General features: G+C 38.0%; 1 protein-coding gene across 3 annotated transcripts in view; it reads left to right on the forward strand.

The window, feature by feature from the left end:
- PCDH9 (protocadherin 9) overlaps positions 1 to 24,480 on the forward strand; it is an 807,764-nt gene that overhangs the window by 91,724 nt on the left and 691,560 nt on the right. The window lies entirely within an intron of this gene.

Raw genomic sequence — 24,480 nt, forward strand, 5'->3', positions numbered from 1 at the left:
TTCATGTTCGCCCGAATATGAAGGCACAAGTCTAGTAATTATGTTAAGTTAAAATGGTTAGGGTAAATGAGTGTATATAAAAAGTGGTGCTAACGCAAGGTTTGAATATTGGTCTTCTAACCATAGCAATGAATGTGAAAAGTTGCCACCAATTAGTATGGTTTCCAGTGTTGCCAGTGCTTACTTTTTCTTGCTGATAAAGTGTGTATAGATGTTGATATATCAGTACCCTCAACAGTTGAAATGTCAAAACTGGATCACTTGTGTTGTGGTGGTGACAAGTGGCCCTTGAAGTAAGCAGCCTGTCCATCTTCTAGGTGGCCACCTCCCATCACTGACATCTCTAGGTGGCCACGTGGAAGCTGCAATGGAGATCTGTTCTTCAACAGCACGGACCTCCATTGATTTTCAAGCTCCATGAGCAGGTCAGGGGAGATCACAGGATCACCAACCTGCCTATGCTCCCCACTCCCCACATAACTGGGAAAGTGGGGCTTTTCCCTGGGATAGCAGGACAGTGCTTGAAAACCCAGGCCATGTTTTCATCTCTCCCCCCGGATGTTTACCAACAATGACCACATCAAGCACTTCACATAACCTGTCTTTGCAAAAAAAGAAATGGTTTACTAGTAAACAAGCTGGCACCATTTGACATTAGAACAACTAAGTGGCCCATTTCTGCTACCGTGCCAGTTGACTTGCCCAGATCAATCACTTCTGCTACTGCCCTAGACAATATACCAAAGAAATTTGTCCATGGTTTTCTGTTTTTTTGTAGAAGGGGTTTGTAGAAGGGGTAGTTTTTCCACAATGGATAAGCAATGCTAATTGATACATTAAATTAAAAAGGGGAACATTTACTCCATGAAAAACTGTGTAACATATGTAACTGTACACAATAAGAATGACACAATTGTGTCACAGAGTATAGGCCTCTAATCCCAATTGACAAATCAAATTAGAGAAAGGAAAATAAAACAGATCTGTACACAAATATTTTAAAATACACAATTTCACTTTATTCTTCTTTCTCTGATTTGACGTGGCAGTTTGGATTGGAGATCTATCAGTTATGGTTACATTTGTACAGATCGCTGGTATAAACAGATGATGCATATATGTATGTGTGATGACAGATATTTTTCCCATGACAAAGCCAATAAAGTACTTCATTATGGTTCACATATCATCCACGGTGAAACGTACTCAGTTCACCACAATAGCAGTGATTTTGATAAAAATAAAAAGATTAAGGAAATGGGACATGTAATTATCCGCAAAATAACAACTAACGAACTCCCCATATTCAAGCAAAAGATTAACCAAGGTTAAACGTTTTGACTTCAAACAGCTCCACGTACAGGCGTTCACAAAGGCACTGTTTCGACACAGATTTCAATTTATTTTATGAAGTATAATACAATACAGTTCTAGGTTAAGGTTTCATGAACTCAGTTACGTTGACTAGTTGTTTTGGCCATGCTCACTCCTGGGTCTTCTCGATCAACAGCAAGCTTGAACTTGATGAACTTTTTTTGAACCTAAATTACTATGTTACTGTGTAACTGCCAGCCCAATGTTAAAGATCAGCTTGGCGTGCAATTACCCTCTCATCTGCCTGCGTTTACTACTCCTTAAGTTGCAGTGTCTCCCAGTTTTTACTGCATGGTATTGATGATTTTGTCTTCTTTTTTCCAACTTTTACTAAAAAATGCAAGAATAACTCACAGACAGCCTTAGATGGAAATAGCCTGCTTTATTTTATAGGCAAGTAAATATATACTGCAATGGATATCAGCTATTTGTGACAAGAAATCCCTTCCCTGAATTATATGCACTTTTATCTTATTGATTTACTTCACCCCAAGTCAACTCTCCTCCAACTGAAAAGTAATCGATGTGATATATTATTCTGTACGTTTAGTAAAAACTTTTTTTAAAGTATGCCATTTTAGAAAATCTGAAATAAATATTTACTTAGCATTTGTCACTGTACTTTTTTTTTAATCTAATTGTAATATATTTTGCCATGGAGTGTCAGATTTAGTAAAATTTTGGGATAAATCTGGGATTTTTTCCACAATGACACAAAGCTTTAGGGAAGTTTGCATTGGAGCAAAACCAAAAAGAGTTTGCCAACAGCCCTTGTAGGCGTACAAAATCAAAAAGTGGGAAATGATATGAGCTTTTTAAGGATAATCTGTATATTGTATTTATGTAGTTTAATTTATCGAAACTAGGTAAGGCAGACTTATCCACTGACTATTTAATATTAACATCTGTGTTGTGTGTTTTAGAGATACATGCATGAGTGGGAATGGTCGCTGCATTTTATATGTTATTTTTATAATCATGATGTCAATCCTTGCAGGACATTTGGAACAAACAAGCTTCACAACCTTAATTAACAAAAGTCTCATCTGGAATACTGGTGGCTATACCTGACCAATGGTACAAAACCCAACACACCCTTAAAATCAGAACTCCCCAAGTGTTCCTTTTATGACAAATACTTCTGTTTAATGAACGATTTAATGCTACAAATGCCAATATCCGTTTTGGTAAATTTAAGTTTCTGAGTTTATATTATTTTCTGGCATTGTCATTTATGTTCTCCTTAAATAAGACTGAAATATTTACTTTTATTTCTCTACAAGAAGTACAGCTTTTAGAACTACAATGAAATTACAATGAAACTGAGGCACAGGTCAAGACAACGATTGAGGCCCCATTCACCACCACTAATAACTGATCATTGACATATTCCAATCATAGCCCCAGCAGTAGCAACATCATCTCACACACCAAACACCCATCTCACACCATCATACACTAAAAGCATTTCCTTGCAAACAGGAATCTACATATGCCCATGTTTTACACTCGAAAACCCTCATACCCTTACCTTATGACTCTTCACACTTTACTACATACCCTCATACCTGGATCGGTAAAAGTGAGGTGACTCTAAAACACAAACTATTCAGTTCATAACAGCCCATTAGAAATATTATGTTCTGTTGACTCATTATTGATGACAACCAAACACTTCTACCAGTCATCCTTGTGAAAACCATTACTTGGTAAAAAGATTTTAAGTCAACTGACCAATATTCATGTAAAATTTTCATCTGTGATATACCAGTAATAAAACTAGAAATCAGGATCTTCAGATACAATGAAATTTTAGTTGAATATGAAAGAGTCAGCGCAAGACTACGTGAGCAGCCATGACACTCTGAGAAACTCAAGCTCAAAACCTGAGAATTCCCGAGCATGCACATCCTGTGACTGACTAGGGGCACAATGGCTCTGACCCCTTTCTCATCATCTACAACACACTGCTTATGTTTACGGCGAAGAGTAAGAAGGAGGAACACATTGTAATGGCAGGCTTTCTCACATAAAACACTTAAAAAAAGGCTACTGCCATGCACCCCTATACTGTACAAGTGGTAAAGATTATCCTGCAAACATCATCATTTAGCCAATAACCTTAATTTGCCGTGATAGATCTAAGCCCACTAAACCAGTTGTGTATTTTATTTTATACATTATTTTTCTGTACAGTATTTCTCTGGAAAAGCTTGTATTTTAAAAGTTATTTTCATTACAGAAAATAAAAACATGTTGTTTAATAAGGAACATCTCTCTGAATGGCTCTGATGGACCATTAATAGCAGTTTTAGGGCACAGTGGTGTCACTATGTGGGAAAGCTAATGTCATCAAAAAGAAGTAAAAAAAAAAAAAAAAAGAATAAATCACTGTGTTTGACCCTTACGCATTCTGGAAATTGTATGTCAGGCCTAGTTATGTCCACTATACTTTTAAAACACTTAAGCTTAATAAAGGCACATTCACATAAATAGTCAGCTTCTGTCAGAGGTTTCTTTGTAATGCTTGTAAGATGTGCAAATTATTTTTCCATGATAAACGGTCTTACTGATACCTAGGAAAACAGCTAATAAAAGGAACAACTCTAATTCAATTTCTCGGTAGAAAAATAAAGAACAAAATTAGATTTTTTTCTTGGGTACTATATACAGTGCTAGTCCACAGTTCCAATCCTTTTCCATATGTTGACGCCAACTGTGTCAGCACAGCCAGGTCACCAGGGTTATCTAATTTGATGGCCTAATTCATGTGGATTCTGGTATTTAGGCGTCCTATCACATTAGACTTCTCAAATGCAGCTTAAAATATAAATATATGGGCTTGTGAAGAAAGTCCGAATAAAAAATAAAAAAGTAAATCAAATATTTCTAAATGTGTAAGTAGGAGAGTTTGGATCGTCTTGAACGTAGGTGTCCTATAATAATTACCATGCCTTGACAGCCTGTCCCTGATAAGAAAGTAATGGATAACATCCAGCTGACTGACAAAGAGCACCTCAGTAGGAACTTTAATATGATGCTGGTGATTAATCAGTGTACAAAAGACTTCTTTAATGAAACTATTAGGTTCCCCAAATAAATATTGTAAGTCATTTCCTAATTCAATGATCTAAGAAAAAAAAAAGAAAATGACACTTCCCAAATTTGACTTTACAAAGTCAGTGTACAGAAAGACACAATTTATCATGGTTACTTACCCCTTCCTAATGATCGGTTCTATTCAGTGGCTTCAATTATGGCTGCTATTTTTCAGCACACTAGGAAATAATTTACTTCGACATTTATTCCTACAGTGTAACATTTCTTTTTAAACCTGTGCTTCACAGTATATTCTGTTATAGTATTTATAGCGTATGAATCTGTAAGATGCAAGTATGTGAAAAGCTGTGTATGCAATGCAGGGAGGTACAAAATGTGCAGTTATATAATGTAGACATTACATTAGACTACAGACATTTTGATCAGTGTACAATAGGTATGAATGCATTAGGAAATATACTTGTGTAAATGGACCAAAAACGATATTTCATTTAGTTTTTGGTTCATTTGTTTACGAACAAAAATTTACTGCATTTTCGGTTCGGTCAAAACTTTTTTTCATCTGGAAACAAAATTTGTTGTTACCCTAATTCACATTCTTTGATACGCTCTCATTCACACAAATCTGCTTCTCCTCTTGACTCTTTTTGTTTTTCTGTCTTCTTAGTCCGCTTCTTCCTGCGTCTCCTTCCTTTGTTCACTTCTCTGTGAACCTGACCTCCTGGTGAACTTCCGCAAAAGGGCGGATCCTAAGGGCACGCCCTCTCCCGTATTGGAGGGACAGGGAAAAGGCTTTCCTTGTTGCTCCGCCCTTTTGTGGAAGTGCACTGAGAGGCCAGAATAAGGCAGATAGATTCACAGAGAAAAAGAGGTGCAGAAACGCTTCTCCTTGAATCAGTCTTCATTATTCTGGCCTCACGGTGAACTTCTGTAAAAGGGCAGAACCTCCGGGCAAACCTTCTCCCCATTGATGCAATCATGGGAAAGGTTGTTCCTGCAGGCTTACTATCAAGACAGGAGTTTTCTTCCATTGTGTTTAGATTTGGGCATTGTAAGGGGTTTATGCCCACCTGTTTAAATGACTGGTCAAAAAGCCCCAGTACTAGACCAACTCACTTTTTTCTTCCTTTTTTTCCTTCTCCTGATATCTCTATTTTTCTTGTTTTTTCTACTCATTGAGTTTGTCTTATGCCTGTGTTGTTTTTATGTGATGTATAATCTATGGAGCATTTAGTACTCTTCTCACATAACCATCTGATTGTTTGCAAGTTTTGTATGTACATCTTCACAACACATCCAGTAAAGCCCCTCTGTTACTATTGAGAATTTTATTTCTATTTTATATGTTTAAGGCATTTGGTTTTGTATAAATAAACAAAAAAACCCTTCTTTGCATTTTCACCAGGACTGGCACTGCTGTAGAAAAGCCGCCTGGTGCACTCCTGTGAAAGGGCAGAGCCTCCGGGCACTACCTCTACCCGTTTCTCCGCAAATCAATCTGAATTATTCTGGCCTTTCTTCCACAAAAGGGCACATTTCGTTAAAATTTAAATTCATAAGAAACTGAATGCACGAGTCTAGTAGAAAAGGAGGTACCGGTGTAAAAAATTGTTCTGTGGCCCCGTGACCCTAACACGGAACTCTATACCAGTAATGCCATGTATACACTATAAGTTGTTATAACTAGCACACATATTATACCAAATACAACCTAATTAGGGACCAGAACAGTTTGACATATATTAAGTATATATTAAGTTCAGATTTCTGTAGTGCCTGTGCCATAAATTACCAATTCTCTCAGCCCGATTCCCCCACATTAAATACAGATTCCCCAAGGAACTACTTATTCCCCGATATTAAATACAGATTCCACCCAGTCTGATTCCCCCATATTAAATACAGATTCCCCACAGTCTGATCCCCTCATATTAAATACAGATTCCCCAAAGCCATGAAATTACTGATTCCCCAGCCTGTGCTGTGCCAATCTTGAATTTTCTTATTAGCAGGAGATGATGCCATTGAGCTGTGGTGATGAGTGCTGTCTTTCACTTTCACTCTCACTGCATGCTCTGAAAGTCTTCCAGTTTCCTGTCATGCGTGTCAACACTGTATGTCAACGTGCTTTTGTGATGATGGCAGGATGAAGGGTATATGCAGGGATCTACTGGCTGTCTGGGACCCCTGGAATGACAAGCGTGCTCGCAATTGTGACCCCTTGCGACCATGGTAGTTACCCATTTGGTAGGGGAATGCCTCTAGGACTGAATACCTAGGTATGCCAGGATATGTCATGCACCCCCAAAACAATGTCCCAGAATGAGGGCAAATGTATAATAATATGATAAAAAAAAAATACATTTGCTGGTTATTTTAACAGCCCAATGCATATATAACAGCATACCTACATGTGTCATCACCATGTTTATGTATGACAGTTCCTCTGCTGTTCTACAGAAAATATATTTCCGGGCATTTTAAAGAAAGAAATTTAAATATGTCATATTCTTTCATAAAAAGGTTTAATCACATAAAATGACATGAAACCTTTTTTTGTTCCAAAGGCAATAATGTTTTTGTGCTGTGTTCTTCTGTTACATGGCTATAGGCCTTAATTAAGTATTACATTAACAATATGACTATGGCAAAATTTGACATGATTAGAGCATTATTTCTATGCAGAGTTTGGCCATTTAGTAGTATTAGTGATGCCGTTTTAAGTGTTCTAGTACATTTAATCACTCAAATACTACATTTAGCAGCAAAGTGGAACAGCACCTTTAAGACTGTTAGACTTGGGTATAAGATATGCATAGCTTAGAGGAAAGAGTAGATATAAAAGACAAATTTAAATACTTAAAGGGATTTAACACAATATAGGAGGGAAGTTTATTTCAAAGGAGGGGAAATGTTAAAATGTAATGTAATTTAAGGAAGTTTTATTTTAATGAGAGGGTGGTAGTGAAATGGAACAGCCTCCCATCATAAGTGGTAGAGGCAGGGGTGTACCTAGAGTATTTGGCACCTGGGGCAGATCCTGTATGTGGCACCCCCCTCACACACAAACACACTTTAAAAGTGCATAGCTTCTATCGTTAGGCAAACATTGACAGGTGTACAGCATAACTGTTACCATTAAATACTGAGGCAGGCATTGACGGTGGGACAGCATAACTGCTATCATTATATACTGAGGCAAACATTTACAGGGGTACAGCATAACTGCCATCATTATATACTGAGGCAAACATTGACGGTGGTACAGCATAACTGTTATCATTATATACTGAGGCAGACATTGACAGTGGTACATGATAACTGTTATCATTATATACTGAGGCACGCACTGACCAAGGTACAGCATAACACCTATCACTAAGTACTGAGGCTAACATTGACGGGGGTACAGCATAACACCTATCACTATATACTGAGGCACACATTGATGGGGGTACAACATAATCCCTATCACTATACATTGAGCCAGACATTGACAATAATGCAGCATAACCCCTATCACTATATACTAAGCCAAACATTGATGTGGTGTAGGCTTACCACTTCAGTGTCTGGCTTAGTAGGATGCACCGAAATGAAAATTCTGGACCGAAACCCAAAATTCAGCATTCACTTAACTGAAACCGAAAATGACTCCCCCACCTTTAAAAACAAAAACACTTTTTAACAGTATGTAACACACCAAAATTAGACAAAAATATCAATAACAACATTTATATATATATATATATATATATATATATATATATAAATATATATATATATATATATATATAATTGTTAACAGCAATCAAAATCCTATCATGCCCAGGCATACCCATATTCCAGCATGTCCAGCAATAATATATATATATATATATATGTTAATACTGTTACTGAATTTTTCTGTCCAATTTTGGTGTGTTACTTACTTTTAATAAAAAATATTGGACAAAAAAAATCAACAACAATATTATATTTATATAATTGCGAACAACAATCACACTCCTATCATGTCCAGACAGCCAGTACATGCTGGAACCTGGGCATGATAGCAATGTGATTACAGCCTCCCTATGCCATGCTATCACCCCCCCACACTTCCTCCTCTTCGTTCTTCCTCTTGGCTCATCTTCTTCTCTGTCCTTCCAGTGCAGTGAACACCGAAGGCGGTGGGCGCGGTTTCAGTGTTGTGCACCGAGATATGACATAAATTCCGACACACAGCATCAGTTGCCGTGCGCATCGCAAGGGAGCAGGATCAGAGGTCTGATCTCCCCAACTGAGCCTGCTCCTCTAGCGGCGGACATTATCGTCTCTGGAGTGGTGGTGGTACCCCTCGATGAGCGGCGCCCTGGGCAGAGCCCCCCCCCGCACCCCGGGGATGATAAAGTTAGGGAAGTTAAACATGCATGATTTGGCATAAAGCTATCCTGAATCTACCATCAAATTCTATGTTTCTATAAGAGGTTATAGAGGTTATTATTATTATTTATTGTTTTATATTGCCCCCCCTAAACAATGGGTCAAAAGAAAATATACTGCAACTGTAAAAAATATAGGCATCCATTGCGTGATGGATCCTTGATACAAGAGTAAATACCTAAAAACCCAAACACTTTTTTAAACGAAATGGAGTAAGTTTAGGAGAGAATTTGGTAAAGTCACACATTATTAAAACAGCGGATTCATAAGTGGTTTACATGTATAGCTATAGCTTTATAATGATCCATGCGGAGAGTAAAACTGTGGTCTTTAAGTGAAGCACTCACATATTGATTGATTGCGGGACCTCAACATTCATTCTTGGTTTTCTCTGATGTCATCCAGCATTTAAATTATTCATAATAATTATTTAGGTAAAAACCTAATCTATTTTAGATGATGTGGTTGTGTGTAACTTTAGAACAATTTACTATTACTTTGGAAACCACACATGACCTTTATAAGTTTATATCTGGAAAAAATGGAAGCATTGAAATGACAAATTTACGGTATTAGCATGTCTTCTGTATATGCTATGCATTGTATATGGTAAGTATTGATCTCTCTTTTACCTATACCAATATCTTTAGGCTGCAGTGTGGAACACAACTTGCAGTATATTGACCAAGGCCATTCATTAGTGAAATTGTTCAATGATAGTACAATAAGGTAAACAAATAGGGTAATGAGAATTTTGTTTGGTTATGTCGCTACTATAGACTTCTATAGTAGAATGTCTATATTGTTGTATAGATGACTGATCGTTTTATAGCTTTGTTAGTGTGCAATATATTATTAGATTAAACCCTTTATTGCTTCTTCTTCTTCTTACTGTGTATTCACTGCTTAAACTTATTTTATATTGCCTGTGAGTCTCAAAAACATCCCTTCCTTGTCATGTTTAACCCCTTCAGAACTAGGATTTTTTTACTCTACAGGACCAGAGCAATTTTTTTCTGTCTTTCTTTATTATTTCTTAATTTATGTAGCCCCATCATATTACCCATTTTCGTTTGGAGCTATATATATATATAACATTATTTTTTAAAAAATTGCATTTAAAAAACAAACACATTCACAGTTTTTGTAAATTGTGAAGGATTGATATTAATAGTGGAATATTATTCTGATTAACGCCTCTCTCTCTTAGCTCTGATGTTTGTGTTGTTACATTTAGAAATTATATGGCCAAACCGTCTCCATGTACTGTGTGTGCAGCTGCAGTGTTGAACATTTGTGTACGTTCACACTGTCTTTTTCCACTTTCCAGTTTTGTATCAGTTGACATTTTTTAGCTGCACATACGGAACGTTTTTTTAAGGGAAAAAAAATATTAAATCTGTAAGTTTTTAAAACAAAGTCAGACTCTAGTTTCAGAGGGAGGTAGATTGCTTACTTCAGGCAATGTTTCTTACCCACACTTCAGTAAACAAGTTTAATGTAGCATAATAATTAAAAGTAACAGGGGCAATGAATGTGCTATGTGTCTTTAACCAGACCATTATTTTTGAGGAGTAATTCTATAGCTTAATAGGTTCAGCGTAAATAAAAAGTGGACAGTTGCAATAAATGATTATGCTATAAACATTCCCCCTCAAGATATATATATATATATATATATATATATATATATATATAGTTGTAAACCCCTCACATTTGTGTAAATATGTTATTATATCTTTTCATGTGAAAACACTGAAGGAATGACACGCTACAATGTAAAGTAGTGTGTGTATAACCTGTAGCCTAAACCCTATTGAGCATCTGTGGGGCATCCTCAAACGGAAGGTGGGGGAACGCAAGGTCTCTAACATCCACCAGCTCCGTGATGTCATCATGGAGGAGTGGAAGAGGACTCAAGTGGCAACCTGTGAAGCTGTGGTGAACTCCATGCCCAAGAGGGTTAAGGCAGTGATGCAAAATAACGGTGGCCACACAAAATATTGACACTTTGGGCCCAATTTGGACATTTCCTTTAAGGGGTGTACTCACTTTTGTTGCCAAGGTTTAGACATTAATTGCTGTGTGTTGAGTTATTTTAAGGGAGCAGCAGATTTACACTGTTATACAGGCTGTACACTCACTACTTTACATTGTAGCAGAGTGTCATTTCTTCAGTGCTGTCACATGAAAAGATACAATAAAATAGTTACAAAAATGTGAGGGGTGTACTCACTTTTGTGAGATACTGTATATATATATATATATATATATATATATATATATATATATACAGGCCCGGACTGGGACAAAAAATAGGCCCGGGCATTTAAGCCTGAGCAGCCCATATTTATTTATTTATTTATTGTTAAAGCCCACCCGTACCATCTTTGCATTTAATCATTCACACAAATCATTAACACATTCATTAATGCAGTCTCACAAATCATTCAAGCAATTCATCCTCACATGAATTCATTGTCATACGCATTCACACAATTCATCCACACATTTATTCATTCATTCTCATACGCATTCACACTACCCCCTCTCTTCATCTTATCTGCCCCTTCTCACTATGTTCCCCCTTTTCACTATGTAACCCCCTTCCCCACTTCTCAATATGTACCGCCTCTATCTATCCCCTCTCCCCCTTTCTCACTATCTAACCCCCCTCTGCCCCTTCTCACTGCACCCCCCTCCCTCACCCTACTTACCTTGTTGCCGGAGCAAGCAGCAACTGCGACCGGGCCCGCGGCAGGGCAGGATTGACTTAGGGGCTGATGGAGCTGCAGCTCCAGGCCCCCACCTTAAAATAGGTCCAGTCAGGACTGGACTGACTGGTCCTATATGGCCGCATTAACGCAGAGCCCCTTAAGCCCGCCGCAACTACCCCCTCCTAACTATCTACCCTCTCCCTCTTTAAAGTTCACTTACCTTTCAGGAGTCCTGTGGTGGGGGTGCAAGGCCTCTGCCTCCCAGCTCTGCCACTGTATGGAACAGTATAGAGTGATGGGAGTTATGATGTACTTTCAGAGCATAATTATATAATTAAAAATACATTGGAAATGGTACAGCATAACACCCATCACTCTCACACACTTACCAATCCACACGTATACCAATCCACACATATATACCAACCCACACATATATATACACCAATCCACACATATATATACACCAATCCACACGCATACCAATCCACACGTATACCAATCCACACGTATACCAATCCACACGTATACCAATCCACACGTATACCAATCCACACACATACACCAATCCACACATATATACCAATCCACACATATACACCAAACCACACGCATACCAATCCACACATATACACCAATCCACACATATACACCAATCCACACATATATACCAATCCACACATATATACCAATCCACACATATACACCAAACCACACGCATACCAATCCACACATATACACCAATCCACACATATACACCAATCCACACATATATATACTAATCCACACATATATACCAATCCACACATATATACCAAACCACACATATATACCAATCCACACATATACACCAATCCACTCTCACTGAATGTTTTCCTACCTTTCCTCTTTTCTCCTTACAGCTCCTTTTCCTCCTCTTCGCTCCTCTTCTTCAGTTCTTGTCTTCTCTGTCTTCTTCCGGGTCACCGGGTCGGTGGGCGCGGCTTCAGTGTTGTGCGCCGGGATCTGACAGCAAACCCCGGCGCACAACAGCTGTTGCCGCGCAGATCACAAGGGACCGGTATCGGAGGTCTTTAAGAGACCTCCGGCTCCCTTGAGTGATTTTAAGCCGGGTTGAACCCGGCTTAAAATCACTCAAGGGAACCGGAGGTCTGTTAAAGACCTCCGATACCGCTCCCTTGCGAGCCTGCTCCTCCAGCGGCGGACATTACTGTCCGTCTCTGGAGGAGTGCCGGGTGCCGCAAGTTGGCAGCCCCTGATGAGCGGCACCCGGTGCGGACCGCCCCCCGTCGCGCCCCCTGGAGTGTGGCGCCCTGCTCTAAGAGGCCGGGAAGCCCCCACCAGGGCCGGCCTTAGGGGTCTGCGGCCGCACAGGGTTTAAATTAAAACATCGGGGTTTTTTTTTTCAACTTTATTTAACATCCTCCATGTTAAATAAAGTTAAAAAAAACTTTATTTAACATGGAGGATGTTAAATAAAGTTAAAAAAAACCCCGATGTTTTAATTTAAACCCTGTGCGGCCGCAGACCCGTAAGGCCGGCCCTGGTGGGGACTTCCCGGCCCCTTAGAGTGGCGGACCCGGTCGCAGTTGCGGCGGGCTTAAGGGGCAGGTGCCCCTTATGCCCTGCGTTACTGCGGCCGTAGGTAGGTTAGGGGCCTGGAGCTGCAGCTCCATCAGCCCCTAAAGTCAATGCGGCCCTGCCGTGGCCCGGCCCACCGGGCAAATGCCCGGTGTGCCCGATGGCCAGTCCGGGCCTGTATATATATATAATGGTATTTCTTTCTACGTCAATAAATCAATTTAAACATGCATGAGATAAGCATATGGTTATCCTGAATGTAACGTGAGCCCAAGGCCTGATTAAGGTTTGAGTCGTTACCTCAGGAAAAACCAGCAGACAAAATGGGCTGATTAATATATTACTTATTTTTCTAAAAATACATTTTGTAGCCAGAATGAAAGTTACTTAAAGATAACTATTTGGGGGGCGAAGCGTACATTAGCAGCATGTTTAATAATTTACAGTGAGTGATATGGCTCCCATCATCAACACAATTAAAAGCCAGCTCCATTATATAATGATAACCGAACAACAAGGGAAACACAACTCGGGTATGGGTACATGATACAGTATCAAACGTTTAATACACAAGATGAATTTTTCAGGAGCTATGATTCTTTAAAATGGAAAGTAGGCTTTTAGGTATCTGTTAAAGCATCTCTTCACATGTTTGAGAACAGTATTTTAATGGAGTACTATATTTACTTTAAGAAATTCATTATTAATGAGCTCTTTCTCTTTGTAATGTGCTCTCAGCAAAAAAAGTAACATTATCTAATCTAAAAGCCTGCACACCCACTCAGAAGCCTTTATTAACATCTCTGATTAAATCATGACAGTCTTTCTCTCGGAATTAGGCTTGCTCCCTTTCATTTGTTAAGATGTACAGTGGTCTCGCTAAAATGTAATGTAAAAAAAGAAAGATAATGTAGGCAAATGAAGCTTTAGACAAGTACAGGAAGATGGGATTAGGGTCTATGCAACCCTGTTATAAAGGAAAGAAATCAATTTAATCTCCGCTGCTATTCCTACTATTTCCTGTCGCCTAGGATTGTTAGAGGGATAGAAGTATGAATGAAAGACTTGTAAATGGCATTTTTTGCCTGTAGCCGCCTATCCCTCGTCGCTCGGTAAATGTATTTCATATATTTGGTTGTACATAGATTCAAAGTCAATGTAATTGACACCATACTGGGGGTAGGCAAATATAATAATTAGTTGCGTAATTACGCTGAAGAAACAAAAATTAAGCAGAAGCTACATACATGCTTTTTTGAAGACTACAAATTGCATCATCGCAGTGACTGATGGAGTAATAGTCCATAAAAGCTTAACTGCCCATATTTTTGCGTACGTTATTTTTATTTATTTTTTTACTTTTTACATCTGTGGTGTCGCAGTTACTGGTCAGATTTTTTTTTCTGAATGCTGGCCAGCTGATTTCACAGATTCTTCACACACCAATCAGATATAAGTTTTTCTTTTTATATACAGAGAAGCTGCCATTTGGCCACCTACAAATTAGCAGCTTTTCAGTGGTTACTTCAATATATTTAGGTAGTACTATTACACCTCCCGGGAAGTGATTTAAACAACCTTTGGGATGTAATAGTGTGTCCTAGGTATAGTGCATACAGTAGGTGGTGGCATTTACCTAGGTCCAAAATGTTTTCTTTTTTTAATTTAAATAATAACAATTATTTTAAATTATATAATTGCCCGAATACCTAAATATAGAACCTGTATGTACTTTAAAATATCACCCGATTCCTGACCTGACAATGCACCCATCTCCTAAAATATTAAATTGAATTCTTTATAAATCTTTCAAAATCTTGCTAATTGTGTTTTAGTTACAGCTGCCATTAAAAATTAAGCGCCCATCTTTTTAACACTTCACATATTCAGCTTTCTAATTTTGTGTTTCTAAATCTGTAACTATATTTTTGGTTATAAACTAGTTGTCACGGTTCTATGAATACACGTTGTACTGGGCATCTCATTATCACAACTCCACATGGCAAATTCGCTGGTCTGTCTGCCAGGCAAGAGCAGCCAAACATAACAAAAAGCTGGGAAGGATGTACCGCGTAAAAGAACATTTTTTATGCATTAATATTTCTGCATTGATTTTTCAGTTAGGTTTTTCAAACTTTGCTAGTAAAATGTAATGACGCTTCTAACAAAAATTTTCTTTTTCAATAGATGGAAGTCAGACAACTGTTTTGTGTACTTACAGCAGTAGGCGGTTTGTCCAAAAAAAAAAAAAAACTATACCTTCGCTTGACTAGCTAATCTTAGAAACTAGACACTGTTAGAAGGTAGACTCTAGTTATATTATACAACACACATGTCGAGGGGCGAGCATAAAATAATGGCCATGGCACTACCCACGATTCTGCCTGTTAGTGCAACGCCTAGATTCATATGTACAAAAGCTCAGTTGCGATTAGTAGTGTTTTTGAGTCTTTTTCTATATAGCGGCAGGTTTAGCAGGTCACTTTGAGAGTGATTTGCCCTTTACCCTCTTTTAGTTTACATTCAGAGCCACAGGGGAAAAGGTTCAGACGTCCCAGTACCTTGCAGTCCAGATGAACCAAACTGGACACAAAGGAACTGATGTCACCCTCCACTAATGGTTTCTTTGCAGTTCTCGTGAAGGCATCCAGGATTTATTTTTAGCAGGTCAATGCTAGGTTGATAACCTGTTACATTGAACAACCTGGCAAGGGTTTTTTTTTTTTGCTGAAAGACATCTGTGCTTTCACAGCAACCCAACTAGAGATTCAAGTGATTACTTCAGCATGCATCAGGCCTCAGTAAACAGGGATGATAGGTTTGCACAATGAGAAACAGCTCATAACTGGGTAACTCTGTGCGCATTTGCCCAGCTAGATAATAAAAGATATAACTAAACTTGCCATGTCCATCTTGCATGATTCTGATGGTTTTCTGTACGGTTGTGATTTTGTTGTGAGATTTACTGCTTATTTGGAACTTAAACCCAAGGCTTCCAATAAAAATGTATTCCCTTAGATGGATTGTCCCTACTGACCATACATTTATTGAAGCATTCCATGATTGAACACCTCATTGATTCCACAGCTGCATTATTTTCTTGAAATGCAGAATACAGCCCTCTTCAACCATCATGCATACATGCATCATATCCACCCTTAATTAAATTAAAAAATACAAGCAACATTGGGATGATCTTAAAGCTACAGTATCCTTCACAACAACTCCAGCCATGATATGCACTTTAATGGTGTCCTGCTTGAAAAATCATTCATGGGAGGGAGGCAAGAGGGGCACTTGCCAGCTCTGGAAATTCAATGAGGCCCTGGAGCGGCAGCACAGGAGGGAGAAACAATAGGCTAGGTTAACTAGACACAGAGGCAGAAAAAGGTTTTATTTAATTCTTTATACCCTCTGCTTTCAGAGTGGTTTGCTCTCTTCCTAGCTGGTCTCCTCCCCTTCACTTTGGTAACTGCTTCTTTGTTGACACAGAGTGCCCACCTGGGCAGAGACACAGTTTGCAGGCTGCAGACAGTAGGTAGTTTTGCAGCTAGGGTTGGTTAATACTCCAGCTCCCCATGACTCTCAGACAATTTGGTATCTTAAGTATCATGGAAGGAGTGTCAAAGGTTCATTTTGTATAGCATTGTGGCACTGCTGATTCTCAGCCATCCATTTAGTTTGCTAAACATCATGACAAATGTGTCAAATGTTCTGATCTTGTGGGCTTACAATCTAGAATGGGGTAGTTGTGGCTAATATTTACCACCCCCTCTTGCCTCCCTCCCAGGTAGGCAAAGGGGATGAGGTATTGGGGTGTTGGGAAAGGTGGGGAGAATATTTTGCCTCCTCCCTGGAAAAATTCAGTGGACGCCCATGCATGGGGGGATTCTGCATAATTCTTTTGAGCATCCAATCAGTGGCAAGATAACCTGACTCGTTCTTTTCTGTGATTATTACTTATGTATCATTAAAGCACAGAAGACTTTGCAGCAGTAAAACAAAAGGCATGAGATCCTCATGTCTAAAAGGTTCTACAGGATGCTAAGAACATTTGTGTTGGCCTCAACGCAGTTTTTAGGTAGTGATTGGGAGAAAGTTTTAGGTAGAGATATAATTGTAGCCACTTTCTGGTCCTTCCAGCAGGTAGCTTGTTAGTACTGATTTATTCAGCAGCTTGCTTGCACTATTTAGAGAATAAATTTAACACCTGGTGAGATTTTAACTTAGGAGGTTGTATTCTCTATTCGGAGTACTATAAAGGCTTATAGAAAAGATAGCAAATATTGAAACATCCAAGTTTTTTCTATTTAACTGAGACATCTTATCAGATGTCTATATTTGAGTCAAATAATAATGCACTTAATATATAAATAGATAAACCATAGTTAACCAGTCATTTTCTTCTGATCAAAATCCTCTGTGTGTTCTTTCTTCGCATGCAAATGCATTCTTTTAACTTTGCCTAAATATTGCATAATTCAAAGTACATTGTGGTATCTCATTCTAAAAATTCATTTACTATTATTCCCGTTACATCTGGAATAGAAAATGATAAAAAAAATGTATTTTGGTCATATATATATATATATATATATATATATATATATATATATCTTTATCTATCTATCTATCTATATATATATATATATATATATATATATATATATATATATATATATATAGATAGATAGATAGATAATATATATATATAAATATATATATATATATATATATATTAGCATTTTTACACTATACAACAATTGTCATGGTTAGCAGCCTTTTGTAACGTCTGTCTTTAATTAAGTCATGCTAAGTTTTTATGAAATCTCACTTGTCTTTTGTGCTTAAAAAAGGCAAATTTTTTACCCTGTAGGTAACAGGAATTATTGTTACCTGCTACCTGCGACCATATAATACTTTGCGACGATGTCATAATTCTGTATTTGTAGTGTAATCCTAAAAATGGATCACGTCTTCTCTTGATGTGTTTGCAACCATCACTTCTTTAAATATGACTTCTGTATAGTTGCAAGGACTGTAATGTATATAATTCATATAACAAACCATCACATTTGGCTCACAATATTCTTCCTTTTTCCTACTACAAAGTGTCCAATGTATGAATGGAAACACTAGTGGATTTAGTAGTTCTAGCAAGGGCACTCCTAATCTTTAACCCCCTTAATCTATGACAACTAAAACATTTGCTAATTCACATTCATCAGTGATCACACTCAGAGCCCCAACATAAAAAGACATCTCTCTTTATCTTAGACAGCTGTTTGAAAGAGATGATTACTTCCAATTTGGTGATGTTTACATTGACTTGCTTGATCTGCTTTCTTTATTCTCTTTTGATTTAATGAAGCCCAATATAACTTGTAAAAACCGGGTCATAATAAAATACATTTCTTTGCAATACTAGACATATCTTCAAAAGGATGATGTCTGTAATGATAGAGATTTTTTTCTATTTATTTTGTTGATGTAGAATATTTGACATTTTGGGGTTAATATGTGCAAGTGCATTTTATTGAGCAAGTTAGTTTCATTGTATGCTTGCAATGTCCAGCATGTATCTGGTCTATAGGAGGTATTTCGTATGGCTTCATTACCCATCGTCACACAGTGAGACCAGAACACACACAAATACATAACTATACAGAACTAAATTTTATAGCTTAAAGGGACATTCCACCCATTATAATCGATATGATAGCTGTGTGATCCATTTGCATTTTTATGGTGTCTGCAGAATGCCCCATAAAAACATTTGCCCCTTTGCCAGCCACCGGCTATTTGGTGCTTCTTGCATTTCATATACCCACTGCCAGTCAGCTCCAGCGTTGGCTTGGTGAACGCTGCGGACAGGGACCTATTCAGTAGACTTGGGCGCCAGCCAACTCTTTGTGTTCGTCTTCGTAGGGAAAAGTATCTTCGTGTTCCACAAATATTCGCTGTTCCTGTGTTCGGCTCTGGCGAATATTTGTGTACATTATTCGCGTTCGTTTTTTCTCTTTGTTTTTTTGCCGTTTTTTGTAGAAGGGGTTAATACGGGGTTAACGCGCTACACACTACGCAGCAGCTTTGGCCCCAGGATTTTAAATGTCCATATGAGCAACTCTATTTGTAGAGTCACTAGTACAGACTTTTAAAATCCTGATGCCGCAACCTGGCCGGGGAAGACCATTGGTCTCCCCGCTCCAAGAGTTGAAGGTCCGTATGAACGACCAATGGAGTCGCTCATACAGAGCGAAGTTCCGCTGTCAGGAGTTAAAGGGCCGTGCAAGCAACTCTATTGGTAGCCGGCAGGGGCCTCCTCTGGCATCAACCAAAAAACTACATTTTGAATACCTATTTGTTGATGCCAGAGAAGACCAATAGAGTCGCTCGCACGACCCTTTAACTCCTGATGGTGAACCTAAGGATTTCCGCTCCCGTTAACCCCTGCAATGCTGCATAGAATAAGGTAGGCTAGATGGGGAAGGGGCCAGGGAGATTAGTAGGCGAAGACGAACATGAAGATTCTTCATGTTGTGTGTCTTCGTCTTCGTATATGTTTTGCCGCGGCCATATTTGTTCAGATTGAACAAAGAAAACACAACCTTCATGTAAGTTTTCATGTTCGCCCGAATACGAATGCACAAGTCTACTATTCAGACTCCAGTGGGCATGCGTGATCTAAATATGATCAATTTCTTGCCCCCGAAACGTTGGGCAATGAAATAGGAGGGCATTTGCTGCTGCAGGATCTTATACAGCCTTTATAGGCTGTCCACCACCTCAATTCCCAGTCATCTGATGGTTAAATGATAGAAATGATCAGATGGGTATATAAACATTATTGAGTTGTGTAGGTACACAACATATCTGTAAAATATGAAATAAAACCTTTCTACGATTTAAAAATGTTAAGAGTCAAGAGCTTGAGGTCACTTGAATTTAACAAGAGGTACTCTTTAAATATTCAGTGAAACGATGAAGATGAAATGGCAGTGCCAGGTGTTGTATTCACTGAAGGGCTTAAAGTGTGAAAAGAGCAATGTTCCAGTAAGCCAGACCTACTGAATAATTCATCATTGTCTTACGCACTTCTGCTGCCATACTGTTATTTAGCAAAGAATATTACAATGTTATTGATTACAGCACTCACTGATATATAGCACTCGCTGCAAGGTGTTGTACGCATATGCTCCTGACAGGTTTAACACCGGCAATAAGACCTTGACTTAACAGTCAAGACTGAGAAGTGCACATTTGTTGATCAAAACAGGGAAATTGTACAAAGTAGAAAAAAAAAAATGATTTCCTCAGTAGGCCTGTCTCGCGCTCGTATTTTTTATTAATGACAAGTAAAAAAAATGAGACAGATTATTTTTTCTAAGCCTTTTTGGTAACAATAGAAAGAAACGGTAGTGTGTTGTACTACTGTTGAGTCTAAAATGTTATCCTGCGGTGCCGCATAAATGTTCAGAAGGGAATCTACAAAAAGACTCAGTTGTGAGAGCGTAGCTTTGATGTCACTGTGATCAGAGACAGCTATACTTACGAACTAACCCCCAAGGGTATCCTCTGCTTATGCCTCTGCACTGGCTGATACAAATAAAAATTCAACTTCAATTTGGTACGAGACTCGGATAATTATTTGGGCATTGCTGCAAATATGGTGTCGTGACACATACATTTACACAAGCGCACCTTGTACGACTTCTAACATATTTGAAACGGGCATCTGCTGCTTTTAAATCCTTGTTTCCAAAAATGTCAAGTATTACTTAAACTGTAAAAATCTATTTGGGTTTTGGATATGTAGTGTAAAGTGAAATACGGCTAGTGAGATAATTAGGTCAGGGCAGAATTATCACGTTATACATTGAGTGCCACGTGCAGTACAGTTATAATGTAAAAGAAGCAGGGTTAACAGATATATCGAAGGCATTCTTTCCATCTATATGCATTTAGTCTCATATTTGCCTCTGTATGTTTAATAGCTGCATTTGTACATAGAAAACAAAGGTGGTTAACTTTATATTCTGTTAAACAACCAGTATGTTTTTTTGTCCAGGAGAATTATCTGTTGCTCTGTTTCTGGTGTAAGAGACCTAAACATTGGCTCGGATCACAGTGTAGGTGACTGTTAACAGACAGACAAGCCTACGGGGAGGTAATGGAGACCTCTGCACCCCCCATTGTGCAAGCGGTCCTAGATCAAAAGGCCCTTCAAGTAGACACTAATGACACCTGCCGCCGACGAGCTATGTTACTGTTATTATACCAAGGTGTTACCATATCACTAGTTTATTTTGTGCAAAATTGGTACCTTCAGTTTTCTTGCTCTGTGAGACAGCCACTTAAACGCGAGTAATGATTAAATGCTATTACATGTTTTGGTCACCTTAACAAATTCTGGCTATATTGTGAAAATAAAGCAACAACAGACACGTTAATATTAGAAAAAAATCATACTACCAATTTCTGTTGTTGCTGGTGAAAAGGTTTGTTCCCATAGCTATGTCGCCGCTCTACGGACTTTCAGTGAGGGTAATGAGGGCTGGCACACCAGGAGTCCATATAACCATCCTCAGTGAGATATGTCCTGCACAATTCTCCCATTAAGCAACCAGCGGAGCATTCATTTAGCTCATGCTAGGTTCTCCAGTTTATCTGCATTTTCGAAAATGTCGTCATGCCCATTCATCCAGAAATTCTGTGACAAGACACATTAATTAGGAACAGGGACTTGAGCAACTCTTTGTATGTAGTAAAAAAAAGTAATGTATATTATTAATGACTGTACAATTAGTCATCCAGATTGTACCAGTCACCTAAGGGGTAATTTAAGTTAATGGAAATATATAGTAAGAATTCTACCTTAGGTGGAGTACCACCTGCAAAATATTGTTGTCACATGAACAATATATGGTCATGTCTGCCTAATATTGATTACTTTGATTTTTGTAGGGCAAGAGCTCTAATTATGGGTCATGCCAACTCATAACTGCATTTAGACCATTAACTAAGTAACATAGTAATTTAGGTTTGCAAAAAGTGCATCAAGTTCAACCTTGCTGTTGACCCAGAATGCAAAAATCCTACATTGAATCAATTTACAATTGTGCCAAAAAAAGGGTAAATTCTTTCTTGACTGAAAGGCAATCTGATTTGTCACTGGATCAACAAGCTTTACGTAATAGCACTTGGAAAACCCACTTTATTTTGAGAAGCATACAACCTTTCTTCCTAACACTCTCAGCCATCATCCTAATCTAGCCATCTGAAAAATCATCAACCTCAACAGATCATCCGGACCCTATCAACTTATCCCCATCCAAGCAGCCCTCTCTTAATGTTTCACTTCCCCCTCAACCAACGACTAGATTGTAAGCTCATAAGAGCAGGGCCCTCTTCTCCGTTTGTACCAGTTTCTTGTTGTGTACGACTTGTCATTATAATTAGATCCCTGTAGATTCTCCTTTGCTAAAAAGTAATCAAGCACATATTTAAAGGCATCTATTGAGTTTGATAGCCAATGTCTGTGGGTAGTGAATTCCACATCTTTATTGTTCTTGCCGTAAAGGACCCTTTTCTCGATGGTTTAAGTAACAATTCCTTTCTTTAAGTCCAAATGGATGACCTCTTGTTCTTCGCACAGTCCTATTAATGAACAGGTTATTTCCCCTTATGTGGAAATAAGAGAGGGTATTGGATTTACAATAATGTAATTAGTCATGCTATGTAAAGTCTGATTACTAGTCTATTCCTGTCTCAGTATTTGAACCACTTTGTCTTTTGATTGATTATTTGCATTTGATCTTGGATTTCTTGTGCTCTATAACTTATGATGAATTCTTTGAAATTACTACTCTTCTGACTGAGAGACTGAAGACTATTTATTATATAATATCTTTTTCTAGATTTGATTTTTTATGCTTCCTATTCTCTGCTGTTCATTTGTAAGTGCATGTTCAACTAGGTTGAAAAACACATTTTTCAGGAAAAAAAATAATAAATAATAAATTAATATATATATATATATATATATATCAACATTATTTTTTAATAATGAAATATTACTGCTTGTTACATGCTTTTTAATTCATTGTCTCCCTAAGACTGTGGGAAGGTTTCCTGTTTAAATGATAACACATGGAAGCAAGCTTAGTCTCCAAAAAGTTTAATGGGTCTTCATATCATATCTCATATCATATATCTTCATACACCTCATATTCCCTTATATCTACTGATCCAAAAGGTAAGGTTGGCAACTCGGAATAAATGAAAAGCAAAAGTCCACAGGTGGCGATGTAGTGAAGTAAAAATAAGCTGTTATTATAATCCAACATAGAGAAAAACACTAAAATAATAGTTACAGAGATAAAAGCGATTTGTGATTTTCTATAAGGCACCTGAGCAGGGGTAATTTTCGAGTCAAAAGGCACATAGAGGTTCTAGAAAAAAATAATCTGGCTTTAAAATAAATAACTAAACATGGATAATCATAGTCCATGGATGCAATCTCACAGGAATGTAGCAAGTGGTGTCCAAAAGCGCTACTGAAACACATCAAAACAAATTATAGCAAACAATTTTTGGAATAATTAAAAATGATTTACCTAGCCAGCAACATAGGAAATGAGTGAAGCATTCAGGAGTGTTTCTGTAACGGAAATTAACATCTTGTAATTATTGTAAGAATGGACAGCAATAATGAGAGTCAATGTACAAAATGGTGCAGCACTTTTAGGCAAAATACAGAACCAAGATAGACAAACCTGCATGTTTAAAGCCCCAGTAAACACGTATGCATATTAAAGTACTTTATGAGAATGTTAATATGCATTCTTTAAAAAAAGGTTGAAATCCTTCTCCGTGTTGCCAATCCATGTCAAGAAAGTGCTTATGGCCCACGTTGTGATTCAAGCCATTGGTGGACATGGTTGGCGGTAAGTATACAATATGCAAGGAGATGTGATCAGCCAAACGCATCTCCAGCACAGAAGGTAATAAACGGCTGGTGTTTCCATGTAAGTTTCCTGTTATCCTGTGCTGGTCTACTGTTAACTCATATTCGATGAATAACAAACTGCAAAGACATTTTTTAGGTGTTTTGGGGAACTGGATAGGGTTTCTTTTAGGTCCTTTCCCTTAAAAATCATATCCTGTTACACCGAAGATCACTTCCCTGAGGGCTGTAAATGCAACAGGTTTTTCATGTGATGGTCAGCATGTTATTTAGTGATACACATGTTAATTAAAGTAATCATAAAAAGCTGACAGAATTGAGGCCTACTCCTGGAAGTTGGACATGGCAATATAAACA

Source organism: Spea bombifrons, chromosome 2, assembly GCF_027358695.1.
Source record: "Spea bombifrons isolate aSpeBom1 chromosome 2, aSpeBom1.2.pri, whole genome shotgun sequence".
NCBI classification, from domain to species: domain Eukaryota; kingdom Metazoa; phylum Chordata; class Amphibia; order Anura; family Pelobatidae; genus Spea; species Spea bombifrons.